The sequence below is a fragment of the Peromyscus californicus genome, unplaced genomic scaffold (assembly GCF_007827085.1).
Source record: "Peromyscus californicus insignis strain IS unplaced genomic scaffold, ASM782708v3 Scaffold_8__1_contigs__length_139910024, whole genome shotgun sequence".
In the NCBI taxonomy this organism is placed as follows: Eukaryota; Metazoa; Chordata; class Mammalia; order Rodentia; family Cricetidae; genus Peromyscus; species Peromyscus californicus.
In genome coordinates this window covers 100,110,891-100,128,035 of record NW_026294606.1, presented here as the reverse complement: position 1 = coordinate 100,128,035, position 17,145 = coordinate 100,110,891, and the positions used below count along the sequence as shown (strand labels likewise).

The 17,145-nt window shown below is 47.7% G+C and overlaps 1 protein-coding gene across 3 annotated transcripts in view; it reads left to right on the top strand.

The window, feature by feature from the left end:
- The window catches only part of St3gal2 (ST3 beta-galactoside alpha-2,3-sialyltransferase 2), a 53,169-nt gene that overhangs the window by 14,431 nt on the left and 21,593 nt on the right, over nucleotides 1-17,145 (top strand). Inside the window, exon 2 of one of the 3 annotated variants that reach the window (XM_052727626.1) lies at nucleotides 9,017-9,126. The exons of the other annotated variants lie outside the window; for them this stretch is intronic. The gene's annotated coding sequence lies outside the window, so the exon portion shown is untranslated. The remainder of the gene's footprint in view (nucleotides 1-9,016; nucleotides 9,127-17,145) is intronic. 3 annotated transcript variants of the gene reach the window in all.

The window sequence follows — 17,145 nt, the reverse complement described above, 5'->3', positions numbered from 1 at the left end:
TGCTCAGTCCTGGCTGAGGCAAGTACTTGGCTGAATGCATTTGGTGATCTCATTAGCTGGGCCTGGGTTGCATGACATAGAGATAGTAATTTGAAGAGAGATGAGTCTCTAAAGGAAAATTGTGTATTGCTCATTATGAGGACATTGAAGCAGCATCTGGTGTGCTTTTAGGTCCATGGAGACCTGATGATAGGTCTGTAACCTAATTTTTATATCAGTAACCACTATAGGTAAATCCATAGTGCTTACTACTATTTATCAATTTACCTTGTTAAAGATTGAATGCTAGCAAGGACACATGCCTCATAATCCCAGAAATCAGAAGGTGAAGGCTAGAAGATCATTCATTCAAGGCCAGCCTAGGCTACATAGGAGCTCAGATTGACCTCAGCTCTATAACAAGACCCTGTCTCAAAATAACCAAACATTAACAGGGCATGGTAGCACACTCTTGAAATCTGAGCACTTGGGAGGTGGAGGCAGGAGGATCAGGAGTTTAAGGCCAGCCAGGATGGGCTCTAGTATGCAGGGGCAGTTTTTAGGGAAGAATCACTTCCCTGTCCCTGATGCTCAGTCACAAGTCATTCTTCCCATGTACTACAAGATAAAAAGCCAGCATAGACATGTGGTAGCAAATGGCTCCTCCTTCCCGAGGCCCAGGACAATCTCCATGGCGGCTGGTGTTGCAAAGGGATGTATCTGAAATGGGGACACTTGCTGATGGTGGCTTTGACCAGGTCCCAGCAAACAGCATTTGTCCCAGCTCTGTTTGCATTCTATTCTGAGCATATCTCCCCTGCCTCTGTAGTGATTATTACACGACCTGTCAGGGTGCTATACCTTCTAGATTTTGCTGGGGATTTCCTAGTGGGGACTGTCGTGCCCCTGTGACTTCTTTGAGATAGAACGTCCAGGACAGTGGAATATATTTGAGCAGAAAGACAAAATTAGTGCTCATTGAGCCTTGGTTATTTATCACCTCCAGTTTTGAGAGTAAAGATCTTCGAACTGGCTTGCCTGAGCCAGGGGAGTCAGATCTCAGCAGTTCTCTAGGTTTTGAGCTTTGGGTTTGGCAAGAGGAGACTTGGACTTCAACCTTGGATGGGCTTCTTGCCTTAGCCGGGCTACTGGGCCTGGGCCTCTGGTTCAGGAAGAGAAGAATATACCCGTGAGGGACTTTGGTCTATTTGAGGATATGAAATTTTATATAATGAAGTGCTGGAGGACCCGGGAGCTCCAGGAAGTTCTTACCAGCTCCTGGATTCTCAGGCAGTGAGGTAGGGTTTTCTGAGTGTTGTCTGAATTCCTCTTTCATTATACCCATCTGAATTCCTCTTTCATTATACCCATTTCCCTGTCTTGAATCTTTCCTCCTCTTCAGATATTTGCTGGCAGCCAGTTCTTGCCTCCTGCACTCTTTGCCAGCCCAGAATGACAGGCATATTCTAAATGCCCCTCTAGTTTTGTGCCCAGTGCCTGGGCCTGGCTCAATCCCCTTGTCTCCTTAGGCTTAAATGCAGGGTCTCCTGCTGTCTGTGCGTCATTCTTCTCTGTGGGACTGAAGTTCACAACCATGACATTTAATCTATGCCAGGAGTTGGTGGGATTAGCAGAGGGAGGGCAGACGTTGTCAAGCTCACTACACAGATGGAGGACCTGAGGCCAAGTCAGAAAGTGTGATTTGCCTAAAGATACACAGCTGTGTAGCAAAGGCAGTCCTAGAATGGGAGGTTCCTTTCTCTTTTTTCTTTTTTGAGATGGGATCTTATGTACCTTAAGTTGGTTTCAAATTACGTAGCTGAGGATGACCTGGAACTCCTGATCCTTCTGTGTAACGAGAGCAGGGATTGTAGGCATGTGCCGTCACCCTCTGCTAGGTTTTTTGTTTCTGATGTTGGCTGTAAAATGTCAGTTCTGGACTAGGGAGGAGGCCCAGTCAGCCAAGTGCCTGCCTTGCAAGCATGAGGACTTGAGGTCGGATCCCAGAACCCAGGTTTTTGTTTTTGTTTTTAAAGCCGGGAATAGTTGCACCACCTATAACTTTAGTGTGTGTGTGTGTGTGTGTGTGTGTGTGTGTGTGTGTGTGTGTGTGTGTGTGATTAGGTGGGTCCTTGGAGCTTGCTGGCTCCCAGTCTTGCCAGTAAGAAGATGGTAAGTGACAGGGTCAGTAAGAGACCCTGTTTCACACTATAAGGCAGAGAGCAATAGAGGAGGACGCCCACTGCCACCCTCTGGCGTGCCCACACACGAGTCAATTCTAAGGCTCATTTTGGAGTGATGATACTCCAGCCTTAATAAGGGAAGGCAGGCAGCTCAAAAGCACACCTGGACCCCACTCCGAACAGCTCCAGGTCACCTGTACCTGGTGTCTCTGATGGCACCGTAATGTTGGAAATCTCTGTCATAGTCTAGATGATTAAAGTCTGTTTCCTGGGAGCCATCGTAAAAATGGACTGAGGTCTGTGTCCCCATTCTGCGCTAGTTGACAGCATTAATGCCTGCCATTATGCATATCATTTTGGCAGGGAGCTCAGAATTTAGGATGGATCAGGAACGTGAGTCATCCTTGAGGATAGGCAGTGGAGACAGGGAAGGCCCCTTCCTTCCCCAAACCTGGATTTTCTCACCTGGAGGTGAGGGTCGGAAGCTGTGAAAGAAGTTCCCCTTTGTGCCTACTCATAGCAGCCGATGTTGCCACTTTCCAGAAGTGTTGGAAAGTGATAACCTAGCAACCCAGGAGCCTTCTTGAGCAGGTCATTATCATCAGCTCCTCCGTGAAGAGGAAGGCTGTCAGAGCTGGAGAGAAGTGAAAGCAGTGTGAACCGGGCCTCCACCCCGCCCCGCCCCAACTCCCGGGCATGAGCTAATATGGAAAAGCTGGGCACAGGGCGGAGGTGCTTCACAAAGCTACTTGCAGGGTTGGTACGAGAGGTACCAGATGGCCCCAGGCTGCCCCTGGATCCAGAAGGGAAAGTCTGTGTTCTCTTGCTTATTCACTCTTGCTCTGAGTGTCCATCTCTGGCTCTTTTTCTAAGCAGGATCATGCTCGGTAGCCCCTGCTGGCCTAGAACTTGCTGTGTAGACCACACTGGTCTTGCATTTTTAGTGATCTCTCTATGGCAGTGGTTCTCAACCTGTGAGTCTCAGCCCCTTTGGGTGTTGGATGACCTTTTCACAGGGGTCACATATCAGATATCCTACATATCAGATATTTATATTATGATTCATAACAGTAACAAAACTGTGGTTATAAAGTAGCAACGAAACAGTTTTATGGTTGGGGGTCACCACAACATGAGGAACTGTATTAAAGGGTCGCAGCATTAGAAAGGTTGAGAACCACTGTTCTAAGGCTTGGAGATTACAGGCATATACTACCACACCCTATGTAACCAAAACTTTGAAGATCTCTGCTGGAAAGAGGACACAGTGACCTAGCAAGAGCCCGACTGGCGTCTCCTTCATTCCGTTCACTGTGCTTGTTTCTGCCTCTACTCCCAGGGAGATGGGTGTGGAGGGCGGGTTGGCATTGCTTCTCTTAAGTCTTCTGGTCCTAGCCTGGATGCAGCAGACATCTTCAGGTTTCTATTAGCATAGCTACCATTGGCTGACCTTTTCAAAAGTCATTGCTAAATATAAAAGGAGCACAAAAGAAAGCTAAAGATGGGGTGTTCCGAGAATATGGCAGCCTGGCCCACAGAGTGCAAGTTACCACTTTGTGCCAAGAGTTTGGACCCTGTTCTGATTTGCCACTGCCTGGAGACAGCATACCCTGGCGTGGCCGTCGGCTTCACCCTCTGGTCTAGCGCCAGTCTGTCTACACACCCTCAGTCACCCGGACCACCACTAACCATTGCCTCTGCCCTGCCGCCTCCGATCTACCCAGGGCTCATTTGCTTGTGTGTGTGTGTGTGTGGGGGTGCTTCCTTCCTTCCTTGGTCTACCAGGGCATTGGCATTTACATGGCTATGCCTTTTGGCAGTGTGTCTTATTCTGAGTAAACCTTCACTTTACCTACTCTGGACACAGTGCTCAAGCCCTGGATAAACCCACAAGCTGCCAAACCAAAGGGTTGGTGGTTCTTCAGCATCTGATCTTGGCAGGAACTGTAGCAGTCTCCCCACCTGGTTCCTTCCTCCCACTGGGCCACAAGAATAGAAACTGATAAGAAGTTGGCTTGGTTGGGTTAGCAGAAGGATTTTTTTTTTTTTTTTTTAGATTTAGGAGGGAAAAGTACTTTGAAGTCATATGTTCTTGATGAAGGAGGTAGATATTAGGCTGACCACAGAGCTAAATTTCCAGCCTGCCGCACTGTTCCCTGCCTTCGATTGGATGGGGCCCAAGAGCCGGACAGGTTTCCGGAGCCCAGACTGCTGCCCCAGAGCATACAGTACCCCTACTACAAGCCTGATGTTCAGATGGGGACACAGAAAATCCAGAGGAACTCTGTCTCCAGGAAATGTCAAAGCAGGATTGATTTTTTTTTTTAAAGGGAGGTTAAATGTTGGGTATGATGTTCATATTTGTAATCTAGCAGTTGGAGGTCTGAGGCAGGAGGATCACAAATTTGAGGACACCCAGACTATATAGCAAGATCTGTGTCAAAAAGGAATGTGGTGGCCGGGCAGTGGTGGCGTATGCCAGCACTGGGGAGGCAGAGCCAGGCGGATCTCTGTGAGTTTGAGGCCAGCCTGGTCTACAGAGTGAGTTCCAGGACAGGTGCAAAGCTACACAGAGAAACCCTGTCTTGAAACCCCCTCCCTACAAAAAAAAGGAATGAATGTAGTGTAGGGAAGATGATACATCATCCAGAGCAGGCTGTTGTCCTCATCCTGATGCTAGTGTTAGAGCCCTTCAGAGTAGAGCCTCCCTTCCCCCTCCCTCTCTTCCTCCCCCTCCCTTCTCTTCTCCTTTGAGACAGGGTTTTACCCTGTAACTCTGGGTGGCCTGGAACATGCTATAATAGACCTGAATGGTTTCAAACTCATGGAGATCTACCTACCTCTATGCTGCGATTGAAGGCGTGGGCCACCACTTAGTTAGGGCTGCTGCGGGTGTTTTTGCTGCTTCCTCTTCCTCTTCCTCTTCCTCTTCCTCTTGCTGCTGCTGCTGCTTGAAGATGTTCTTTATTTTACATGTATGGATGTTTTGTCTGCGTGTATGTAAGTGCACCCTGTGCATGCAGTGTTCAAGGAAGTCAGAAAAGGACATTGACTGCCCTGGAACTGGAGTTACAGAAGGTTGTGAGCTGTGTGAGTGCTGGGAACCTAACTTGAGCCCTCTGCAAGAGCAGTAAGTGCTCTTAACCCCAGAACCATCTCTCCAGCCCCAGGCTAGGTCTTCTTAAATCATTCTACTCATGATCCTTTTCACTGATACATTTTTATGGATATCTATATAAGCATATAAAATAGGTATATAAGCCAAACATTTACTGATAAGTCATAAAGAATATTTACAATTTTTATCGGTTTGAAAGAAAATTGTAATTTATCGTGTGTGTGTGTGTGTGTGTGTGTGTGTGTGTGTGTGTGTGTGTGTGTGACAACTTTGTGGAGTCAGTTCTCTCCTCCCACCTTTATGTCAGTTCTGAAGCTTGAACTCAGGTTGGCAGACTTTCACTGCAGGCCTTCACTGCAGGCCTTCACTGCAGGCCTTCACTGCAGGTTTACACTGCAGGCCTTCACTGCAGACTTTCACTGCAGGCCTTCACTGCAGGTTTACAATGCAGGCCTTGACTGCAGGCCTTCACTGCAGGTTTACACTGCAGGCTTTCACTGCAGGTTTACACTGCAGGCTTTCACTGTAGGCTTCACTGCATGCACTTTTACCCACAGGGTCATCTTGCTGGTCCCTTCATTGGCATTTGGAGACAGAGTCTCATGTAGCCCAGGCTGACCTCAAACTAGCTGTATGGCTGAGTACTACTGTGAGCTCCTGATCGCCTTCCTCTGACTTCCAAGTACTGAGATTCCATGCTGGGTTTGGATTATCATCTGATGCTACCTGGTCTCAGATGCAGCACATCCCACCTAGGACATTCCTCCTGAATGGCATGGCTGAGCCATGGATCTGGAGGGTGCCCTATAGAAGCCATACTAACCCAGTGGGGGCGTGGCACATTACTGGGCCTGATGACAGAACCCAGCTCTCACATGTTTTTTTGTTTGTTTGTTTGTTTTTGTTGTCTGTTTTGGTAGCCCTTGCTGGCCTGGCATTTACTCTGTAGTCCAAGCTGGCTTTGAACTCTGGTCAAGCCTCCTGTAATGCTAAGGGCTGGGATTAGAACTGTCTTGCCTTCATCTCTAAAGTGTGACCCTGGAACTAGCTAGGCTGCTCCTGACCTTTGGCCACTGGGCTGAGGCTAGTGCACAGGGAGGCTTTTGGGGACTGGTGTCCCAGGAGGGCTTTTAGTAGTCCAGGGTACCACGACTTTAGACCAAGCCTGTCCCAAAGGAGCCCAGGATCTGGTTGAGTCAAGCATCCATCCAGACCCCTGCCTTGTAGCTTTCTTTCCAGTGAAGCAAGCAGTCCATCTGGCTTCCTGGGCCTGTGGCTTACAGGCTGACAGCGTTGACCTTTGGGTTGATTTTCTGATTTTGTATTTTATAGAGAATGTGGGGGAAGATGTTGACTTTATATGTTGCATACTTCAACTTCAGGTCTGGGCTGAAGCCTGGCTAGATTTTTGAGCTGTAGAAAGTGTCCTGGAGCATTTCAGGAACATAGATTCTCCTGCCTAAATATGTATTGACTGGAGTTGTATGGACCTGAGTCCAGCACTTTGCCATCAGCCCTGGCTAGGGTCAGGCAGGCCTGAGCCTTTTCCAGCACTCACTGGTAGCACACTCATGTAATACTTGTACTTGAGAGACAGAAGCAGGAGGACCAGGAGTTCAAGGCTATCTTCAGCTACCTAGTGAGTTAGAGGCCAGCCTGGGCTATATAAGACTCGGCTCCAAAAAAAACAAACCAGGAGCCGGAGAGAGTTAAGTCAATTTAACAACCAACCGTAACTGCAGTTCCAGGGATATGACACCCTCCTTTGGCCTCCTCAGGTGTTATCATAGACTCTCTCTTTCTCTCACTCTCTCATACACACACACACACACACACACACACACACACACACACACACACAAAAAAAAAAAAAAATAAATAGCTTTAAAAAAAAAAAAACAAACAAACACCCAAGCCAAGCAGTAGTGGTACACACCTTTAATCCCAGCACTCAAGATACAGAGGCAGGTAGATCTCTGTGAGTTCGAGGCTAGCCTGATCTACAAATCGAATTTCAGGGCAGGCAGAGCCGTTACACAGAGAAACCCTGTCTCAAAAACAAAACAAAACAAAACAAAAACCACCCACACAAAACAAACAAACAAACAAAAACCCATCCAAACAAAAAAAGATTTAGAAATTCTTTTTTGTTGTTTTGTTTTTTTTTTTTTTTTTTTTCGGGACAGGATTTCTCTGTGTAGCCTTGGCTGTCCTGAACCCTGGAACTCTATATAGACCAGGCTGGCCTTCAACTCATGGAGGTCTACATGCCTCTGCCTCTGCATTCACCACCACACCTTGTGATTTAGGAATCCTTTAGTGTTGATAGTGAGGGGCTGAAAACCAGGAAGAGATCTTCCTGCCTCATCCACCATTTTTTTTTATTCATCATCCTGCCTGGCTTGGGCTATTTTAGGAGAACAATTGCCTTGTGGCCCTTACAACTGGCTCTTCCTTCCTTGGCTGCATGTTCCTGCTGAGAATTGTGGTGTGGAAACCCTGTAACCATCTGGTTCCTGACCTGTGGGTGCATGAGCTGGAGAACAGCCAGGTAGACAGCCGAGAAACAACCTGCCCCGCTCGATTTGACCCCTTCTCTCCGGCGTGGGTGTTAGAGCGTGGTCAGATCCATTCTCTCTGGATCTGCCTGGATCTAAAGCGTCTTACTTTGTCACCCAATAATCCTCTGACCTCCACCTCCTGAGCACCGGGATTTGGGGCTTGTATCACCCCACCTAACTCATTCTTTGACCCTTGTTTTAATCTTCCAAAACCAGGAGACAGAGTCTGTGTGCATTTGGGAAGGGAGGCACTAGGGGGGACTGGCCTGACTAGTTGCTAAGCAGAGCCAGGAGGGCTGGCTGCCTTGATGGGGATGGAGCATGGCACTTTCCTCAAGGAGTCCCTTCTCTTCCTCGTGACGCCCTGGTCCTGCCCCCAGCATCAGGGTTCCACAGGTGTTCATTTCTTTGGGATAAGCCATGGGAACCCATCACCAGCTCCATTAAGAGAGTGAGACCCCAAGTGCCAGTCTTGAAGAGGGGTTGTCCCTTGGTCAGCCTGTGGGAGGGCTGCCCTCTTGGAGGAAGCCTGGCTAATAACTAAGCAGTTCTCAAGACAGAGTAAACCCACTGCTCTGCTCCTGGGTAGAGGAAGCTGACCTCATTGTAGTCAGAGAGGAGCCACATAGCTTTGTGGAGGGAATACTGATGCGGCTTAACAGGAAGGGACTTGCTAGGGCAGGCTGGCTGTCAGTCCCTGGTGTGGAACCAGATAAATACTTCTCGAATGACCACACCCTCTCCTTTTCCCCCCTGTGAGTCAGAGCATTCTCTGGGTGGCAGGAAAGCGCAGGGAAGAGGGCCCTGGAGCTTTTCTGTGTCTCTTCATTAGGCATCCATAGTGTGGCTAATGTGGTCATGAAGTGACCAACAGCCATCGAACCCTGTCTAAAGGAAGACTAGAAAGACTAGACCCTTGTCTCGTCTTGAAGAGGCTGTAGTCAGGGTTAGTGTCCCTCGCAGGCAGGGAGAGAGCTAGCTCAGTTGGGAGGTGAAAGCCGCAAGTCTGGGGCACGCAAGCTCCTGTCTAGTTCCCCTTGGGCCAGCATTTCTCCACGCTAATCTCCACTTCTCCAAAATTCTCCAAAGAGCCTTGGCTTTCTCTCCCGCCGTCTATACCGTATCTTGAATGTGTCCTGTCTCATCTGAGTTCTCTCCCTCTCTCCTGCCTTCAGGGTTTCTCTGCATCCTCTGTTTCTCCTCGTGTCTGAGACCTCAAGGAGAACCCTCCTGTCTTTCCTAGAATCCGACTGACGACTTACGGCTGGAGAGCTACAGGAGTAGGGTGGGTCTTAGGGAGCTGTTTAGAATCTCTGTTCTGTGTGGTTGGATGAAGTGGCAGCTGGGAGGGTGAGAGGTGCACACAACACTTTTGTTTAATGTAGGAGTAGGGGCTTGGCTGGCTCTGAGACCGCTCTGTGTTTCTGGAAGCTGGCACCTTGCACTGTGTGGGGTAGCAGTGTCTGTGATTGGTCAGAGAGGGCGCTCTGGAGCAAGACTGCTGCGCCTCGGGGAGATTGGCCTCAGGGTGGGAATGCGGATGGGAGGTAGGGAGGTGAGGGGCACTACTTATGTGCAGGGCTTATACCTCAGGGTGCTGTCCAGGGTTGTGGGGTTCTAGGCCAGGAATTACCCAAATGGGATGGGGTCTAGGTGAACTGCGGTCCTCAGCTTGCCCACCCAGATGACGGTTGGTGTACTAGGAGCCTTTTGCTTCTAATCTTTTCAGGACTGCCGTGAAAAGGATGACAGACTCACCTCATAGATAAGGACATAGATCCGAGAGGTCAGATGGTAGTAGGTGACCAGTGGCAATGCCAGAATGTAAATCCAGATTTTGCTGGGTACTTACTTACTTGCGGAGGCTTTGAGCAGAATATAATTATCATCTCTCTCTGCATACTTAAAAAAATATTTCAGCTGGACTTGGTGGTCTGTGCCTGTGATCCTAGCATTTCAAGATTATCCTTGGCTACACAGTGAGTTCTAGGCCAAGATGAGACTTTGTTTCAACAACAAAAAAGGGGTGTGTGTGTGTGTGGTTAGGGTGTACCTCAGTTGATAGAGGACTTACCTAACAAGTGTCTTAGCCCATCTTGTAATCCCAGCTCTTGGGAAGTAGAGGCTCAGATCTTCAAGAGTTCATTCTTGGTGACATAGTTCAAGATTAGCCTGGGGTACATGAAACCTGATCTCCAAAATAAGGTTTCAAAACAATTTTCATAGCCACTGTTTCTGATTCTTATAGCTTAAGGTTATTTATTCAGAGATGATGGTTAGGCAAACATTTACTGATGCCTGTCCTAATGTTTGTATGTGTATGGGTGTTTGCTTGTATGTCTGTCTGGGTACCACATGTGTGCTGTGCTGAGACTAGAAGAAGACTTCAAGTCTCCTGGAACTGGAGTTACAGAGGGTTGTGAGCTGCCATCCGGGTGCTGGGAACTGATGCCAAGTCCTCTGGAAGAACAGCCAGTGCTCTCTCTCCAGCCCCCTTAATGTCTAGTCTATATAGGACTATACTAGACCATGTAGTAGGTCAGAGATGATGAATTAAGCAACACAATCTCTATGCCTTGAGGTTAATTAATATATTTAATTTTGAGATGAGGTCTTACTGTAGCCCAGGCTGGCCTGGAACTGACTACAATTCAAGTTGTAGGTTTTATATTTTAAGTGAGAAAGGTAGACACATTTATGGTTTTTTGTTTGTTTGTTTGTTTTTTGGTTTTTGGTTTTTCAGTTCCAGTTCCTCTTAATAAATGTGGGCCAGATACTGCTTGTGATTCAAATGAGTTCATATCCCAAGAGGGTAAGGTATGATTGGAAATAAGCCTGGTTTTGAGATCTCTGAATGCTGTTTACGATCATGAGTCTGACCTTGGCCTCATGCAGAAGATGTTGAGTAAAGTCTGAAGTGTTATGTGGACATGCCAAAGAGCCAGTCAGGAATGCAGGCTCTTGGGCTGGAAAAGACTTGGTGTGCAGAAACAGAAAGGACTGAGGGCAGACCCTTTGGAATACACGGAGAGCATAGGTTAAAAACAAGGGAAGAGAGAGGTCCAGAGAGACTGGGAAGAAGTTCACAGTTACCTGGAAGTCCAGATAGTGGTCCAAAGTCCCAAATGGAAGTGATCTGAGAGGACGGTGAAGGCGATGGCACCGGAGTTGGCGGCGGCGGCGGCGGCACCGGCACCGGCACCAGGCAGCCTTCACAAGCCAGGCTCAGACCTGCATCCTTATTAGACAGTCAAAGCAGAAAAAAAGGAGATTTATTCAGTGTGGCCACATCGCGAAGACAACAAAGAGATCCAGTGACCAAAGAGATCCCCGGGTCTGTCATGGGTTCCTGTTGTGAGGTTTACGCGTAGCTATGAAATCCAGTCTAGTCGTCCTGCCCATCATTGTCCGAGCTTCTCTCTAGGGAGGTAGTCTGACAAGTAGTCAGCATTGTGGGCAATCTCTCTCTGGGAGACGAGTTCCCACTCTGGTTAGTGCCAAGCTTCTTGAAGCCTTTTCCCTGTAGAAGGTTCTTGGGGTAATTTCAACCCCATGGAGTGCCTTGTTTCAATAATTTGATCACCAAAGTAAGGAACACAAGTGTTTCCCCATTAAAAAAAGACTTATTTAGGCCAGGTAGTGGTGGCACACACCTTCAATCCCAGCACTTGGGAGGCAGAGCCAGGCAGATCTCTGTGAGTTCAAGGCCAGCCTGGTCTACAGAGTGAGATTCAGGACAGGCACCAAAACTACACAGAGAAATCCTGTCTCAAACAAACAAAAAGACTTATTTTACTTTAAAAACTGTGTATGGGTACGCACATATGCGTGCAGGTGCCTGCATAGTCCAGAAGAAAGCGTCCGATCCCCTGAAGCTGGAATTACAGTTGGTCGTGAGCTACCAGACAGAGAGCATGTGAAAAGCAAGCAAGCTTCCTTTTCTCTCCTGACATTTTTCTACTTGAAATGGTCTGGAGTGCACAGCAGCCTTTTCACAACTCTAGGGTGAAACATCCTACACTCTGAAGATGGCAGAGCAAAAAGATACAGGGTCCACATTGATACTGGGCGCACACCAAGACTGTAGACTTATGTTTCCATACTTCTCATTATCACCTAACTCAGTTCTATGTGTACAGGCTCGGGATTGAAACCCGGATGCCAGACACACCAAATAGACTTCCTACCACTGAGCCACAACCGCAGCCACAGCTATGGTTACATGATCATTCTCAAAAATCACAGTCTCTCTGTGTCCCCGCCCCCTTCCCCCTGTATTGCCCAAGACAGACTCAAGGGCCTAGGTGCAAGCAGTTATCCCACTTCAGTTTCCTGAAGAGCTGGGACTATGGACACATGCAATAATGCATGACTTAGCATGTCAATTAAAAAAAATTTTTTTTTTTACATTCATTTGTTGGAGGGAGGGGGCAGACATGCCACAGTGGATGTATATCAGATGAGATATACAGATCTGGATGAGATTAGAGGCCAACTTTTGGGAGTAGATTCTCTCCTTCCACCACATGGAGCCTGGGGGTCGACCTCAGGTTGTCAGACCTGGCAGGAAACACCTTTCTTTACCTGCAGAGCCATCTCATCAGGCTGTGTGTCAATTTCTGTACTAACTGTTGGTATCAGCGACCTGTTTCTTCCTCTACAGGTTTCTTTTCTTTCTTTCTTTTTTTCTTTTCTTTTTTTTTTTTCAATGTTGAGACAGAATCTTAGTATGTAGCCCAGGCTGATCTCAAACTTGCCTGTAATCTTCCTGCCTCATCCTAAGTGCTGGGATTACAGAGGTGAGCGGTCATATTTGTCTTGGAGTCTATCTTATTGCAGCAGCTCAGCTTAGGTCCAGGCTGTAAGGCTATGTCTCCCAAGAAAGCCACCTGAAAACCAGTCACTTAAAAACAATAGTCAGCAGCAACTTCTCTGCAGCTTGCTTTTCCAGGTTCAGACCAGCAGGCCTGTGGACCTCAACCCTGCTTGCTCCTCTGTGTTCTCTGGGCCAGGCAATGCTTAGCCATTGTGATTGTGGTGAGGGGTCGGGGCAGGTTACTGTTTTTAGAATTTTATCTTTTTATGTATGACTGCTGTGTTTAGAGTATAAATTTACAGCTCCGTCTTGATGGGATGCATTGGACTAAACTATTCATATCAGGGGACTGGGGATCCTTGCCAATGCCTGTCTCTTGGGAAGGAATATCAAACCATCGCTAACAAGATTGATAGAACTCCAGCCAACACACTGGAGGAAACAGACCGGCACACCCTGGAGCAAGCTGATGACAAGCACCAGTCAGTACTGCTCTCCTATTCCCCTGTCACCTTTAGTCCAGGTCACAGCAGATAGGGACAGGGTATGCTGCCCTAACAAATGGGATCTTTCGGATAAGAACTGAACAAGATAAGAACTTACTGGCAGGAGCAGCTTCCATAGCACTTACGATTTCAGCCTCTCACCTGGTCAGTGAGAGATGATTATCAGCCATGTGGACTCGCTCTGGAAGAAAGGCCCATTTGGCTCTTTTCAAGCTCTCAGCTCCTCGGCTGAGGCCCAAGCTGACTTTTTAATGTGCCGGAGAAGAGCAGCAGATCCAGGTGTGTGTGCCTGTAGCTCTTGGAGACTAAACAGGAGGACATTGCGTCCAAAGCCGGCCCGGATACATAGCAGGACCCTGCCCATCCCCCAAAATAAATAAAGGCAAGAAGGCAATCCTACTGTTACCGGCATGTCTGGAAGGAATGAGGATGTTCTAAGAGATGCTTGTGGGAGCTGAAAAGATGGCTCACTGGTTCAGAGAGTATACTTTTCTTTTTGCAGAGGACCCGAGTTCAGTTCACAGAAGGCGTTAGAGACATCGCCTTCATTCTTTAGCTTAAATTGATCTGTTTTTATGCCAGTGCCTGATTGAAAGGAAGGAAGGAAGGAAGGAAGGAGGGAAGGAAGGAAGGAAGGAAGGAGGGAAGGAAGGAAGGAAGGAAGGAAAGAAAGAAAGAAGCTGGCTATGATTGGCTTCATATCTTGGGTCTTAGCTTCCTAAACAGATCAGGATGCTGTTGGCAGGAAAAGAAGAGAGCCACTGTCAATGGGCAACGAGCAGTGTCCACCACAGACGGCCAAACATGCAAGCAAAAGTCCAGGGACAGATGGGGGTGGGTGGGGGGCAGGATGAGAATGTGTGTGGAGGCCAGAGGAAAATCAGGGGTGTTGTTCAGGGGCCGTCTCCTTTGTTTTTGTTTGTTTTAAATAATTTATGTATTTTTACTTTATGTGCATTGGTGTTTTTCCAGCATGTGTGTCTGTGTGCGGGTGTCAGATCCCCTGGAACTAGAGTTACAGACAACTGTGAGCTGCCATGTGGTGCTGGGAATTGAACCTGGGTCCCATGGAAGAACAGCCAGTGCTCTTAACCGCTGAGCCATCTCTCCAGGACCCCTCTCCTTTGTGTTTTGAGACAGGGTCTCTCATAGGTTAAGAGGCCCAGGGCTCGGTCTTCCCCATCACTGATTACGGGATTTGCCACTGCACCAGGGGCTTATTTTTAATATTATTTATTTAATAATGTGGCTTCTGGAAATGAAACTCAGATCCCCATCCCTGCATGCAAGGCACTTTACTAGCTGAGCTGCCTTCTCAGTCTCCACACTGGATTTTTTAATAAAAAGAAAGAAAGAAAGAAAGCAAAATGGTTGTTAAGTGCGCTTATCGAAGAAGAATGAAGTAGAACAAGGTAGAGGATTTAATGGCTAAGTCACAGCAAGTTTCTGTCATTTTGAAGAAAATGACACCATTGAAAAGCTAGGTTTCATCAGGAAAATAATGTAGGTATGCTGACAATTTAAGATAACTATTAAAAGAAGAGGAATATAACTTAAACCGAGAGAGGAAAAAGTGGTATGGGTGGGAGGGATAATATGTCAGTCCACTGAAAAATTGAGAAAAAAAAAAACTAAAACAAAAATAATAGAGAAAACACAAAGTAAGATAATAACACATAAACAAATCTGTAAGTACAATGGATGATGGGAGAAAAACCAAACCACCCTCCCAGGTGTGGCGGTTCATCCCTGTAACTCCAGCACGTGGGAGGTGAGGGAGAAAGAATGCTGGGTATTTGGGGCCAGTCAAGACCCTGTCTCAAAAAATGAAAACAAGGGGCTTGAGCTGGCCCAGCTGTTAACAGCACTTTGCCAGAGGCCCCGAGTTTGGTTCCCAGAAACCACATCTGGTAGCTTACAACCAAACTCCAGCTCCGGGGAATCTGACTCCTTCTCCTGGCATCCCTGGGCACCTGCTTGCATGTGCTCATAGCCACACATGCACATGTACACATAAATAAAAATCCTCTAAAAAATGAAATGAAATGAAAACAAATACAGTGGAATGTGGTGACATAAGAAGGTTAAGGGAACCAGACGGTGGTGGCGCACACCTTTAATCCCAGGCAGAGGCGGGCAGATCTCTGAGTTCGAGGCCAGCCAGGGCTACACAGGGAAACCCTGTCTTGAAAAACAAAACAGAAAAGCAAAAACAGTACCAAGGGGCTGGAGAGATGATGGCCCAGTAATTAAGAACACTTGTTGCTCTTGCAGGAGCTCTGGGTTCAGTTCCCAGCTCCTACATGGCAGCTCATAACCATCTGTAACTCCAGTTTCAGGGGCTCTGATGCCCTCTCCTGGCACCAGGCAAAACACTTATACAGGTAAAATAAACAGCCAACCAACAGTGGTACTGGCAAGTTGGACCAGCAGGTAAAAGTGTTTGCTGTCAAGCCTCAATGGCCTAAATTTCATCTTCAGGACCCACAGAGTGAAAGACGAAATCCAGCTCTTTGCAAGTTGTTCTCTGGCCTTCACACTTGTACTGTGGCACACACAAGTAGATGTAATTTAGGACAAAAATAAAACATGGGCCAGCAAGATGGTTCAGTGGGTTAGAGCACTTGTCCCCAAGCCTGAGGACCTGAGTTCAGTCCCCAGGACCCACATGGTGGACAAGAACTGACACCTAAAAGTTGTCCTTATTTTATGTGTGTGTTTTGCCTTCATGCATGTCTGTGACGTGTGTGATGACCATGTGTTTGTGTCATGCTTGTAGAAGGCAGAGGAGGGCATCAGATTGTCGAGAACTGGAATTACAGACAGTTATGATCCACCACGTAGATGATGGGCATAGAACCCATATCCTTTGGAAGAACAGCCAGGTGCTCTTAATAGCTGAGCCATCTCTCCAGCCCCATGAAAAAGCCTTTTAAGGGCCTCTTAAGTGGAGGCTGGAGGACAGCTTTGTAGAGTTGATTCTTTCCATCTCTTCATAGGTCATAGTGATCCCTTTCACCATCGATCACTGAGCCATCTTGAGGCTCTTACTCAAGATAGTGACTGAGCCCCCAGGGTACCTTTGGTCAAGCTTGGCTGTTGCCTCACTCCAGAAGGCAGGAATTGGCCCCTATAGTGTGCTGGCAGGAATCAATAGGAAAGAGAAATTTTGATGGTGTATCCAGTTGTTGGAAAAGTTTGGAAGGTTTCTGGAAGAAGCAATGGTCTTCTGTCTGGCTGACCTGGTTAGCTAGTCCTGGGATTTTTGATCAGGAATAGTAACATGAGAAGCCATCCCCAGATGTGCCTGGGGTTCATAAGGCATCCTGACATTTGAGTAATGGACTGATGTGTTGTCCTCAGGAGGAGGCTTTGGGCATACCCTCAGGCAGGGTGGGAGTGGATGGACAGAGCTCTGCCCACCCCCCACCCCCCACCCCCCATCCTCGGTGCGTTCACATTTTACGTTTCTTGTCTGTGCCAGCCAAGGAAGTTGCAAGTCGTGTTCAGCTGTGCTGATCTGAGGCTGTGCTCTCCGTGTTTCATTAGGTTATTTCTGGGGCTGGTCTCCTGGGGTCTGACCGAGATGGGTTCTAAACACACCGTAGCCTACAGTGTAGTCCTGGCTGCTCCCCTTCCCAGCACCCTTTGCTCCATTTACCACTGTGCTGGTGAGGGCCTCCCGTGGGCTTTGCTTTGTTCTGTGGGAGCCTCCTCTGACCATCAAAAGCTGGGGGAAGGGAGGAGTAGTCCATCCACTCTTCAAGGCCTGGCCTGCCTCAGCTTCCTGGGTATTACTTTCTCTGTTTATTTAGCCTTAGGAGTCTGAGATTGGTTCGGTCTCATGGAAATGATTATTTTTACATGGTCTCCCCAAATTTACAAAATTTATGGCCCCAAACCTCTTATAAAGCCATGGCAATGTAAACGTTTGGCATGGAGGTGCATGCCTACAGTCTCCCAGCATTTGAAGAGCTGAGGC